Source organism: Equus asinus, chromosome 7, assembly GCF_041296235.1.
Source record: "Equus asinus isolate D_3611 breed Donkey chromosome 7, EquAss-T2T_v2, whole genome shotgun sequence".
NCBI lineage: Eukaryota > Metazoa > Chordata > Mammalia > Perissodactyla > Equidae > Equus > Equus asinus.
This window is the reverse complement of record NC_091796.1, coordinates 89,553,169-89,567,035: the sequence shown is the minus strand read 5'-3', so window position 1 is coordinate 89,567,035 and position 13,867 is coordinate 89,553,169. Positions and strand designations below refer to the sequence as shown.

The following is a 13,867-nucleotide window of genomic DNA, read 5'->3' as shown; positions in this document are numbered from 1 at the left end:
ATAAAAGAATACCCAAAAAAGATCTGTCAAAAAGAGAAGGAAGAAATCAATAAAATATGGGCATATAAATAAATGAATTAGGAAATTACAAAGAGTATAGCCAGTATATTTATCTCAAAGTTGTTTCCATGGGGAAAACAAAACAAAACAAACATAAGCTACAATCTGGCCTAATCTAGATAAAAGAGAGAAAACACAGAAACATTAACAACAAAAAATTAGAAATCAGGAAGGGTTAGAAAAATTAGAAACTAGAAAAGAAGAGACTGTTTTAAATCACACAAAAAGTATATGTGTATTTATTAGAGAATCATTTACAATGGTGGAAACATGGAAACAATCTAAGTTTCCAGTAAGGGGATTGATCACATAATATTGATATTTTTATACAATGGAATATTATACAGGTATTGAACAGATTTATGTAGATATAGTTTTATTTGTCCACAAGACTTTCCTAAGTGTTACATAACAAAATGTTAGATTTTTATCTCTGAGTGGTAGTATTATCTGTGAAATACTACCTTTTGATGGGATTATTCAGATTATTAAATGAAATAACACATGTTCATCTTTTGCACTCAACAATTTCATTCTAGCACTTTCCATTTATCAGACATAGTACCAGGTAGCAAGTTAAAGAAAAATCCTTGCCTTCATTTTATTGATTATCTACTTGGCGAATCAGACATTAATCGAATTAGAACATAAATCAACTGCAATGAGTGTAAGAGATATTTACAGTGCATCTTGGGAGCATATAACAGGTACCCAACTATCTAGCACGTGGTAGATGCTCAGTCCATGTATGTGTTGGCTTTTTTTCTCTCTTTCCAATACTCAACCTACTTCTCTTTCCAGGGATCATATCACTTCTAAAAGGATTCCAAAGTAAACTTATTATAATTTCCTAAAGTAATTACAAAAAATAATAAAATCAAGGAATAATAAAACCAGTTTTGAGTCTAGACATCAGGGCAGTCTGGTCCATTGTGTACTAATGACATCCAGTCTTTAAATCCCAGCTGTTTAGTTTTGCTATAATTCACAGCTCAGGTGAATGAGTAATGAGGTACCTGGCCTTGGTTCTTTATTATCAGTCAAGAATAGGTCAACGGGGGCTGGCCCCGTGGCCGAGTGGTTAAGTTCGCGCGCTCCTCTACAGGCGGCCCAGTGTTTCGTTGGTTCGAATCCTGGGCGCGGACATGGCACTGCTCATCAGACCACGCTGAGGCAGCGTCCCACATGCCACAACTAGAAGAACCCACAACGAAGAATACACAACTATGTACCGGGGGGCTTTGGGGAGAAAAAGGAAAAAAAAAAAAACAAAATAAAATCTTTAAAAAAAAAAAAAAAAAAAAAAAAAAAAAAAAAAAGAATAGGTCAACGCACCAGATGAATGAAAATGCAAATATGGCTTATAAATCTGTGTAAAAGCCTGGTTTTAGGCTGTTCCTGACCACTCACAGGCCCCAAACCCACTTGGGTCAATCTCACCACAAAGGTAAGAATGGTCCCATTGGTTACATGTAGGCCCACCAGGGAGAGTATGCATATACCCTAGCACTCTTCATAATACTTCATAATCCCTTTGTAATACTTACTGTCATTTTATTTACGTATGCCTTGGGTTTGCTCCTGTGATTATTTGATCATGCCTTACTGCCCTTGTTTTAATTTTCTGCATAGCACTTTTCACTTTCTGATGTTTTTCTTGTTTCCTCCGCAGTCGAGGGGAAGAAAAAAGGGGCAAGACAAGAAGTTGGTGGGTCTAAGCAAGGAGCTCTGTTCCTCCTCTGTGGGGTCCCAGAAAAAAAGAAAAGATCTCAAGAGTGAGAGGGCCACAGGCCCCTTTAGATAGTGGGGTTGGGAAGACCTGACTAAAGGGTGACATTTAAGCTAAATGACCATTAGAAGCCATCCATACAAAGATTGAGAAAGCCAATTCCTGACAGTCAGAATAAATCATGGGAAGATCCTATGGTGGTGAATAGGCTTGATTTTTTTGGGAACTTAAGAAGCACCATTGAATGGGAGCTTAGAGGGTGAGGGGAAAATTGGTACTAAGTGAGTTCAGAGAAACACACAGTGGATAGATCCTGTAGGGTTTTATAAACCTGGGAAAGAAATTCATTTGTTTGTTTGTACTAAATGCAATGAGAAGCCCTGCACTATTTTTCATCAAAGGAGTAATGTGATCTTATTTATATTTAATGTGATCTTTTTTATATTTTTAGAATCACTTTTACTGCTCTGTAGAGAATGACTTAGGGAAGGGTTCAGGTAGAAGTGGGGAGACCAATCAGGAGGTACCTGCATTTCTCAAGGCCAGAGGAGATGGGGCTTGGACCAGCCAGGGTGATAGTAGCAGAAACGGAGACAAGCAGCTGGTTTGGGACACATTTTGGAGGAAGAGTGAGCAGAATATACTGATGACTTGAGAATGTGGATAGAAATAAATAAAAAATAACACATACATTTTGGTCTCTTAGACTGGATGCCACCAGAGCTCTTTACAGAAAAGTAGAAGAATGAGGGAGGAAGGAGCTGGTTTGGATGGACAAACCAAGAGTTCACTCTTTGTTGTTGTGATTGATAGTTCACCTTTAGTTTGAAATGCCTGACAGACATCAAAGTGAAGATGTCAAGACACCAGTAGGCCTGAAATATATGGAAATAAGATTGTAGTCTGGCTTTAAGAACCTAGGAAATATTTGCCTCATTGGAAAAATTTCATGTATCTTTGTTCTTGTCTATTATATTTATATTAATGCTTCTCTTTTTTTTTTTTGAGGAACATTGGCCCTGAGCTAACATCTGTTGGCCATCTTCCTCTTTTCTTTGCTCCCCAAAGCCCCAGTACATACTTGTATATCCTAGTTGTAAATCATTCTAGTTCTTCTATGTGGGATGCTGCCACAGCATGGCTTGATGAGTGGTGTGTAGGTCTGTGCCCAGGATCCAAACCAGCAAACCCCAGGCCACCAAACCTGAGCACACAAAATTAACCACTTGACCCTAGGGCCAATCCCTGTATTTTAATGCTTGATCTCCAGAGAACAGACATTTCTCACTTACTTTCATGGTCTTGGGAGGTTTTTCATTTTAGCCCACTAATAGAAACATGGGACCATATTCTCCACAATCACTGCACATGATGAACTTTGAAACTCATTCTCTACTGATAAGGTTCTTAAAGTACCTAAACAGTGACAACCAGTGAGAGAAATATATATACACATATATACACATATATATTATACATATACGCATATCTATATAATATATATATGCTTTCTTTTCTGAATGGCATATTCAAAGTGCTCATTCATGGTGACAATAACTCGTACTAACTGGGAATTTTACTTTCTCTCGCCAATTACTCTAACTATCGAAGCATGGCTATTTTAGTCCAACTTCAAATAAAAAGATGCTAGGAACTTGTATTTGCAGTTGCCTTCCATCTCTAGTTATCTGCGTGATCATAGTCAAGTTATTATAAGATTCCAGTTTCCTCTACCATAAAATGAAAGTCCCCAACAAGATAATCTCTGCATCCCTTCCTTTTGGAAAATTAAATGTAAAAGAAATCCACAATTCTCCCAGCACCAGACACCCTTAACTCTGCCTCATAAATAATAATAATAATGTTTCACAGAGTGTATGGCACGAAGTAAGGATTGTTTGCAAAATGCAATTTAAACAGATCGCATTTTATGGCTTGCCATTTACTGTAGTAGTAAATAGCAAATAGGCAGTTGTGCCTACGTGTATTTGCTGATCTGTCAGGCACTGGAAATAAGGCCAGTGCATTATCCCTTTATAAACCAGGGCACGCATTTGTTCTCTGGGAGAAGTATTAAGTTTTTAGTGAAAACGACAAACCACTGCAGCTGGGGTGAACCACAGAGGGGGGCTCCTTCCATTACCATTTAACATATGCATACACGATTTTCAGAGTGAGTGCCAGGATTTTCCTAGCCTTGCTCTGCCATGTGTTGGAGTCAGCATTCTCATCTATTTCAATGATTTTAAAGACTATCATTTTCTCATCGTATTTTATTTACCCACGTTGGGCTCCAACTCAGCTTCATTCACCAGCTCAGATTATGTGACTTCCTTCTTCTTGATTCTTTAGCTCAATGTCTCCAACATGATTTGGTTCTACAGCTTCCACAGCGTCCTTTCTAGGCCCCAGGTGGCTATTTCTTCACAGCTGAAATCTCCTAATGCTCTTAAGATAATGTCCTTCACCCTTGGAAATGGAAAAAGAACAGTAAAAATCACTGATGCTCAGTATGGAATCTCTAAACATTTTATGTCTTCCTTCTTTTAAATGCCTTACATCTTTTCTTTTACTGAAGTAAGAAGAACCTGGGTCTTATAGTATTAGCTCTCTTATACATGAATGAAATAATCAAAATTGTCTGATTTATGTAGTTACAGACTTAGGAGTTAAGATCGTATCTACTGTATCTTCATTTATTTCATTCTTATAAAGAACTTACAGTTGGTACCATACATTACAACTCAGTTACTGTGTTACACATTGCCAGCAAGTGGGAAACACTGCTCTGAACTACATTATAGAGATGGGAGAAAATTTTATTCATACAGGTTAGAAATGAAGAGGATTTCGAGAGTAAGTCCAACCTGGTACAGAGTTTTCACAATTTCTGGGCAGCTGATCAGATAATTGAACTGTTTGCTAATATTTTAATCTGTTCCTTAGAAGCACCATTTGCAATTCAAAAGACAAAATTAGTTAATTTTGTTCAATAAATCCCCAAAACAGTGTAGGACTTAATGCACTGTTCAACCAAATTTGCAGATACCCTGTACAGAATGGAGTATGTGGTGTTTGGTGCATGGGGAATTGATAGAGAATTCTGGTTGGTAGATGTTTCTGTTTGTATTTTAGTGAAAATGGTAAGGGTTTTTTTCTTCTTATACGCATATATTTGTAGATTAGTACAGGTGCAAAACCCCCCCAAGGTCACATCTATACCTTGGAGCTAACTCTGCAATCTAGTACAATTTTACAAGATTATGCTGCATAATTTAATGTCTGGCCATAGAATGAGGATAGTATCTTGAAGGCGAAAAAATGTGCCATTTAACAGGAGCTAAATCCAGAAATCAATTCTATAAATACAGTGTATCATCCCATGAACTCAGTTTTGGATTATTCAGAGTTACATCTAAATAGAATCAACTGCCATTATTCTCCTGAATGAGCTTGGTTTACCGGGTATTATTAACACATCACAGTAAGTCTTGTTAACGTGTCACTTAGAGCAAAAGTTAAATCCCAAGCACAGTTTATGTAAATAACACAAATAAACAAGAGTAGATAGGAAGCTTCTTTCCTTTCCTCTACTTACAAATCCACTTACTCCATTTCACTTGAGAAGGCCCATTCAGGGGAGGTGGACCATTCCTGTAAGGGTCACTTTTTCTCTTCTTTCATCACAAGTCAAGCACAAGGTTATACTTCCACTGTGACTGAGACGAATATCTTCTTGAATAACCCCAACATTGATGCTTACATGGAGAAAGTCCTATATTTTAATACACAGTACATTCTTGAAATGGTGCTTGATAGTTGGACGTCTACAAGCAAAAACGATAAGCTTGCAGATTTTAAGTGAAGGTTCCATTATTAGAAAACTAAAACTTTGTATTAATTTCTTATTGAATTTATAAAGGCTTATTGATGTTGTTGCTATTGCTTTTATTTAGGTTACGCAATATCTAGAATTGTTCCAAATGTTAACAACATGGATTTCCACTTGCTATAGACCATACAAATTAATTTTATGTATATTAGAAAGTTAAATTTTTAGCCTTATTGAAGTGACATTGAGCCCTCCCCAAAAATTAATTTTAATATTGGGAAGAAGACATCATGATTGAAAAATTTGCAAGGGGTTGAGTATGGATTACATCTGGAGTTGTGAGGTTGAGTTTTTTGTTTTTGCGTTTTGTTTTTGCATAATCCATACATAGCAAAATGTAATCAGAGGAATATGAATGGTAACCTTCTCTAAATGAAGGATTCTCTGATGAGCTCTAATCCTCAATAGCTAAGTAGAACTATGAACTACCTTTGGCATAGAATGAAGTGGGATTTTTTGGTTTTTTTTAAGAAGATTAACCCTGAGTTAACATCTGATGCCAATCCTCCTCTTTTTGCTAAAGAAGACTGACCCTGAGCTAACATCCACGTCCATCTTCCTCTGTGGGATGCCTGTCACAGCATGGTTTGACAAGCAGAGCTAGGTCCACACCAGGGATGTGAACTGACGAGCCCCAGGCCACCGAAGTGGAACTTACAAACTTAACTGCTGCGCCACCACGCTGGCCCCAGAATGAAGTTTTAACACAGATTTGTGTGACTTTGATCAAGTCACCTGAGATCTCAACACTTCAGTTTCATCGTTAAACTGATAGTAACAAAATGTATATCGTTGAGAGACAATTTCCTGGGCCTTTCACTTTTCTGTGTGTCTTGAGAAACAAGGTCCTGGCAGCCTATCTTTTTAAGAACGTTTGCATAGCAAACAACCTTCGAAGATAGAGACAGCACCAGGATAGAAGGAATACCTTTTGCTTCTACCTGAATAATAATAATAATGTCTCCTTTCAAGGTAAAAAATTGGCAGGTTTGCTTACAGCCCTTTTAAAAATTGGAGTTTCCTAAACTTGGGATTCCTCTCCTGCAATGCAACCCAGGAGTCACTTCGTCCTCATTGCACTGCCCCGTAGGAATGCGGACTTGGGAATTGGTGCAAATGCTGATAGTCTGGCTTCCGCTATTCCTTAGCAAACAGTTCTTTGTCTCTGATCCAAGAGTCTGTATCTTCTCCTGCACCCACGAATCTATGTCATGCTAACTTGTTAGCTGGCTAGTAGAATAAAATCTAAGCCCCTTCACAGTTCCTGGCATATAGTTCATACGGTGTTGTGGGGATGAAATTACAGAATGCACTTATAAACCTTAGCTCTGTGCTTGGGTAAAGAAGCATTCAAAATTTTGGAGGGAGCTGACCCAGTGGTGTGGTGGTTGGGTTTGTGCACTCTGCTTCAGTGGGCTGGGGTTCACAGGTTTGGATCCTGGGTGTGGACCTACATACTGCCCATCAGGCCATGCTGTGGTGGCATCTCACATACAAAATAGAGGAATATAGGCACAGATGTTCGCTCAGCAACAATTTTCCTCAAGCAAAAAGAGGAGGATCGACCACATGTGTTAGCCCAGCACCAGTCTTACTCGCCAAAACAAAACAAAAAAAATAGCTATAACATTATTATTATTCAAACTACAGTTTAATAACTTCTATAAATCTATCATTAAGCCTCACCTTTCAAAAACTGTATTCAATTATAGATTTCTATAATTTCATAGTATTTAGCTTTTCATTTTCTTTCATAGTTGAATTAAATTTAATGAACATTCAAATGGATTAAATGTTCCATTTTTAATATGTTTAATATTTTTATCTTTTTAGCACTTTCAATTTTCTACTCATTTCAAAAGACAAGACATTATGACATTAAATAGTCAAATAATTGCACAAGCACTGCTCTCCAAAGATACTAATATTCCCAAAATCACCTAGTTGGCAGACGTCTCAAGCCTGAGATAGGGGCAAATCTTTGCCAACCAATGTATGAAAGCAGATTCAGTAAGAGGAGGGCAGTTGAAGGGTGGGGTTGATTATTTTAAAGCTATATACCACCTGTGGACATGATATAAATGAAAAAACTTAAAATTTCATACACTTATTCACTTCTTTTACAGCTATGATTCTATCTCTTTCATTCATAGATATGCCTACCTGTGAAAAAACTACAAGGCAGGTACATAAAAGAAGTCATTTAAGTTAGCATTAGCATAAAAACAAATAAATGATCAAACAGTTAGCACGAAAAATAAAGATTTATTAATGGTATCAATTTTCTGATATTTGGATTTGTACTATACAGGTAATGTCTTTTTTTCAGATTAAATTATATGTAAGTGCCTTACAAACAAGGAAAATAGAAATTCAAACTTTAGTGTGATATCCAAAGTATCAACACTTTCAACAATTATCAACATAAGTAAGGCCAATGTATGTGAGTGTGTATTTAAGAAAGATGTATATATACAAGCATGTAGATTTTTGAAAATGAGATCATTTTGTTGCAGTAAAGATTGCCCACACACACATGCCACACATGCACTCACAGGAAGAAAATTAATCTGGAGCATTTTTCACATATTAATGTATTTCATTATCTAGAAATGGAGCCCAAATATAACTTCAGCTAAGCACTAATTAAGAAGCAGAAGGGACCGGCTCGGTGGTGCAGTGGTTAAGTTCGCACGTTCCACTTCTCCGTGGCCCAGGGTTCCCCGGTTTGGATCCCGGGTGCAGACATGGCACCGCTTGGCAAAAGCCATGCTGTGGTAGGAGTCCCACATATAAAGTAGAGGAAGATGGGCATGGATGTTAGCTCAGGGCCAGTCTTTCTCAGCAAAAAGAGGAGGATTGGCAGTAGTTAGCTCAGGGCTAATCGTCCTCAAAAAAAAAAAAAAAAGAACCAGAAAATGTACTCTACAAAGTCTTTTCTATTACTGTAAAGTTAGCAATGGAATTTTAAAAAATAATTGGAAAAACATGCATTGGATTTAAACAAATAAAAGAACTCTAAACTTGGATGTATAGATGTATGACAAATCATTTAAATATTCTTAAAGCATAGTGAATTCGCAATCTAGAGCACTAAAATATTATAAAGCATTGCTGTAGTATGTCTTTAAGATAGTTATGATGTTCCCTCTGTTTTAAAACGTAGATTTTATTATTACTCACGTTTCTTGGGCCAACAGATCAGGAGATGGTTTCTAGTAAAAAGACAGTTGGTTGTACTTAGAGATTGCAAAGGAGGGAGCGTGCTACTCTATGATGCGGCCACATGGGGAAGCACCTGGTTTGGTTAGAAGACAGAGGAAATGGAAAAACATAGGCAAGAGCCTTTATTGTGGGTTCCCTGGGAATTAACGGGGAAGTAGAGTAAGCACGCCTAGACTTGGCGACTTGGCTAGTTTGAATAATTTCAGTGGGCTCTGGGGCATGGTAGCTGCCCTTAGTTGTCTGGTGTCTGGTCCTCGGGTGATTAGGGCAGTGGAATAGTGGCCCTGAGCGTGAGAGCCTGATAGAGGAGATGGTTGAGAGTATGATGTCTGGGTTGGATGGTTTGCATGTGAAAGACATTCTTGCAGGTGAGTCCTTTACTATCTCTAAGAGTTGGCTGGACCTGAGAGGGGCAGTCTTCCCGAGGTCAGCAAGATCCCACGATGTCAAAGCATCAGAAATATACAGTTAATATACTCTATCTCACAGGAAAGAAAGGAGGTTTTATGAGTCACTGTTTAGGAACCAGTTATGAATGGGTTGGTGATAATTACAGTGGAATAGCATAATGGCCTTGTATCAATCCAGGTTCCACCAGAGAAACAAATGAAAAAATAAATAGGAATTAGATAGATCCATCTATGTCTATCTATCTATCTATCTATCTGTCGATGGATCTATCCATCCAGAGAGATTACAAGGAATTGGCTTATGTTTCTCTAGCAGCTGGCTAGCCAAATCCGAATCCATAGGGCGGGGCATCAGGAAGGCCCAGCTGGAAACTCACCAGCAGGAGCTGCCTACTGCAGTCCACAAGCAGAATTTCTTCTTCTTCTTCAGGAAAACCTCAGTTTCCTTCTTAGATCCTTTCAACTAGTAGGATCAGGACCCCCCAGATTATCCAGAATAATCTTCTTTACACAAAGTCAACTGACTGTAGTTATTAACCACATCTGCGAAATACCTTCAAAGCAACACTCACATTAGTGGATGAGTGTTTGATGGAATACCTGGGCACTATGGCCTAGTCATATTAGCATATAAAACTAACCATCATGGGCCTCATCATCTGGAAAATATTTTTTTTTGTTTTGGTCTTTTTCGAGTATATGATCATCCAAACAAACGGTGGAGGAACCAGTGAGAATAAATCGAATAAAGATAAAATTAAGTTGACTGAGTAATTTTCTCTAAGAAAGACTCTGTAGAATTATTTTCCTGAATAATTACTCAACCCAATTACTGAGGTGAATTTAGGGAATAGTAAATCTTCTTGACAAAAGAAAAGGTCACCAATTAAGAAATAAATCTTTATAATATGCAACTTTTCCTCAAATTAATAATAAGCATGTAATCAATAAATACTGACTGAATAATGAAAAATTATGAGTGGACTATATAACATTTGATAGATGTTTTTCTTCACTTTTCAACTCTCTATATTTATGGATTTTGTTTTTTCAATGAAGGAAATCATTTTGTTAATTAGAGAGAAATGTGTTATTACAGTTATACATTATGAATACAGGTGTTCGTCCAAGTAGCCAAGTAAAAGCATTGTAAAACAAATAAAATAAACAATGAAAGATGAAAGCAGAGTGTCTTATTGGAGATAAAGCTCATAATCAAATTGAAGTTTTGTTAAATATCAATAAAAAATTTCCCTAACAATTGATATGAACATTTCAATGAAAAATTTTTAGGATGAAGGAGGTAAGGAATTTTACATTCCTAATATTTAAATACCTCTAAGCTTTTATTACATTCACTTACATACAAATATACTTCCCGTTCTGTGTGTTCTTCACACAAAAGGAAAATTTAGAACCTTTTATTCAAAGTATTATAAAATTCCTTCACCACAATTAGATGTCCAACTGTTCCTTAGTGAAATAGATAATTAAGTTGCTATTACTCTCCTTACACTACTTTAGTTTTCAAAATGCACAGACTAAGAGAAAAGAGGATAATCAAAATACATGATATGATAATAATAGCGAAGACCATTTTTAAATTTCAAATAGAATTTATCAAAATGTCATATTTTGTTTCAAAGAATGTATGTACATCTTTAGACTAGAGTGTAATAATAGTCCAACAATAGCCTTACAAGTTACCGAAATTTGTGCAGTTCATTAAAAATTATAACTCAAAAGTCACTAGAAGTTTCAAAACTGCAAGGAAAATATACAGTGGGAAAATTCAGCCCATTAAGACTAAGAAAGATTAATCAGTTCCATAAGTGTACATGAACTTATGCTTAATGACCCCAATAACAAGACTAGTCTTTATAAGACGCTGTTCATCTTTAGAGCGCTTTACCAACATTATCTAGTTAATAAGCGTAGACAGATCCTGCTGTGTCCTTCAGGGCTCTCAAGTGGCATTTCTGTGGTTTGGAGCCTGATTAAATCCAAAATGCACTTGCTTCTCCTCTGTAAGGATGTAGCAACAATTATTTAAACCATATAAAATTTTAAGGAGCATATCATCTGAACAATTTTAATTCCCATGAAATTTTCTGTGTTTAAGATTTGTTTCCTAAGACTACCCAAATGCTTTGTTCCTCTCCATGTTTCCTTTTTTTTTTTTTTTTTTAAGATTGGCCCCGAGCTAACATCTGTTGTCAATCTTCCTCTTTTTTCTTTTTTCCTTCTTCTCCCCAAAGCCCCCAGTACATAGTTGTACATTCTAGTTGTAGATCCTTCAGGTTCAGCTATGTGGGACGCCACCTCAGCATGGCTTGAGGAGCAGTGTTAGGTACGCACCCAGAATCCGAATCAGCGAAACCATGAGCTACCAGAGTGCGTAAATTTAACCACTCAGCCACAGGGCGGCCCCCTCCATAAGTTTTCATAACTACCTTCATTCATCTTCATGTTTGCAGTCTAAGCTTCTTATTTGACTTATGTAAAAGGAAAGATACAGAAGTTATAGCTCACACACAGATTTTAATCTACAGTAAATCAAAAATGAAACTAGATTTTTAAAAAAGCTTTAGTTCAAAAATATTCAATGGATAGTACACCTCCCAATTAACGATGTGGCCCAAATACTAAATAAATAACATTCTTGAGGGAAAAATCGTTTACTTATTTTATGGTTACTCTTTTTTTTTCTTCTGGAAGCACCTACTCATATTTCCCTAGGCCTCCTTCCTTGTTTGTTTGCTTTGAATTTTATTCAGTATTTAAGCTCTTGTTTTCTCTGTCAACAATCTGATGCAATAAGCAGATTAGAGCCAGAAAATATCTGTCCCAGAGAGATAGGAAAATTGCCTAGAAGAATATTAATGAATCCTAGTTCCAAGGGTAGCTGCCTTACTCATTGGTCTAAATTAGTAATGTAGAAAAGAGGAAAGAAATTGTAAGTGAGAAGACATCAGATTTCAATATGTCTTTTCCCATCTCCACAATTACTAATGGAACCCTTGCCTTTTTTCCAAAATTGTCAAATATTTGTGATATGTATCTATAATGGCCAAAGGCATTGTTGGTAGAAGAATAGAAGCTTATAGTAATCAGGGAAAAGGGAGATGGGAAAAAATAGTCAATATTAAAAAATCAACAGAGAAATCATTATCAAAGATGTCTTTCTTCGATGTTCTAAAAAAAGGAAGAAAAACATCTTTGCAGGCTAAGGAGCTTACGGAAGTCTTACTCTTCCCTTAGAAGAGTTTACCAATGGCTAGGTAGTAAGTGCTTTGCTCTCTTCACAGGCCTTCACTCCCAAAGAAACTAAGAGGGGCTCTCAGAACAATTCTGGTATTTACTCCACAGAAATAATGTTACTTCTAGCCTCACTAGTTCTTTTAGCCAGGAGAAGCATTAGATGATATTAAACATACTTATTCTGGCTTCAGGAAAGAAAATTCTAGAGCCCCTACTTTACAGGAGCTTCTCCAAGGACCCCCTCCCTCACCTATCCTTGCTCACAGGGCTTCATAATATTTGCCTAATCTACGAAATTTCCATGTTAGAGCACAACATGCAACTAGCAAGGATCTCTAACTAGACTCCTACAGCAGTTCCTTAACTAACTAACAGAAATTTAGTTGTTTTTATGGGTTTTTTTTTTTGAGATAGGAATTTAAGTTTTTTAAAGAACCCCTAGAGAGATTTTTCTCTGTTGCTTTATTGTGACATATTTCTCTCTTTACGGCTGGATTTCAAAAACCCAGTTCAAATTTTCCTTTTCGGTAGAGCTGTCCTGGCGGCTGAAAGAAATATTGTACAATATATAGATTGAAAAGGTCCTTTTTGTTCGTCAGACAGAATTAGGTTTTAATCCTAGCTCTGCCAAATATTATCTGTGGTATCCTAGAAAAGCTGTTTATCATCTAGAAGCCTTTATTTTCTCATGTGTCAAATGGAATGATAATGACTAGCTTGCAGTCATTTTTGAGAATTAAGAGATGATGGAAACAAAGTGTTTATCACATTTCCTGATCATTATAAGTACTCATAAAATGTTGTAGTTGCTTTAATTGTTGTCGGTGGTTGTGGTTCTGTGGTAAGACCTGATTCTTGTTTTTCAATAAATGACAATCTACTTATATATACAATACAAACCATAAAAAGATAACATTAATTTAATCAAAATTTATTTATCAGACTCTATATTTAGAGAAATTCAAACAGAAAGATACGATAATGATCTCAGGATGGTCATAGATGAGTGAAGGGTCAGACTGAAACGTTGAAGGAGGAATGGTCCAGTTGTTTGGACAACCAGATGGGATTATAGGAAACAGAGAATGAGCAAACATTTGAAAAGTAAGACTGAGAAATACGAAAAGGTAAAACTTGAATCTGTTTCAAGATAAATAAAACTTACGGGTAGATTGAATGTCATGCTGTTGATTGAGGACTTGATCCTGACACAATGAGTAGGATATTTGAAAATAAAATTTTTTATCGTGGAAGCAACAGAATGCGACTGACATTTTCGAAAGTTAATTT

The 13,867-nt window shown here is 36.6% G+C and overlaps 1 long non-coding RNA gene across 1 annotated transcript in view; it reads right to left on the bottom strand.

Moving 5' to 3' along the window:
- LOC139045720 (uncharacterized) overlaps window positions 1-13,867 on the bottom strand; it is a 209,241-nt gene that overhangs the window by 6,773 nt on the left and 188,601 nt on the right. Inside the window, exon 2 of the long non-coding RNA XR_011504726.1 lies at window positions 4,071-4,258. This is a non-coding gene — a long non-coding RNA (uncharacterized lncRNA). The remainder of the gene's footprint in view (window positions 1-4,070; window positions 4,259-13,867) is intronic.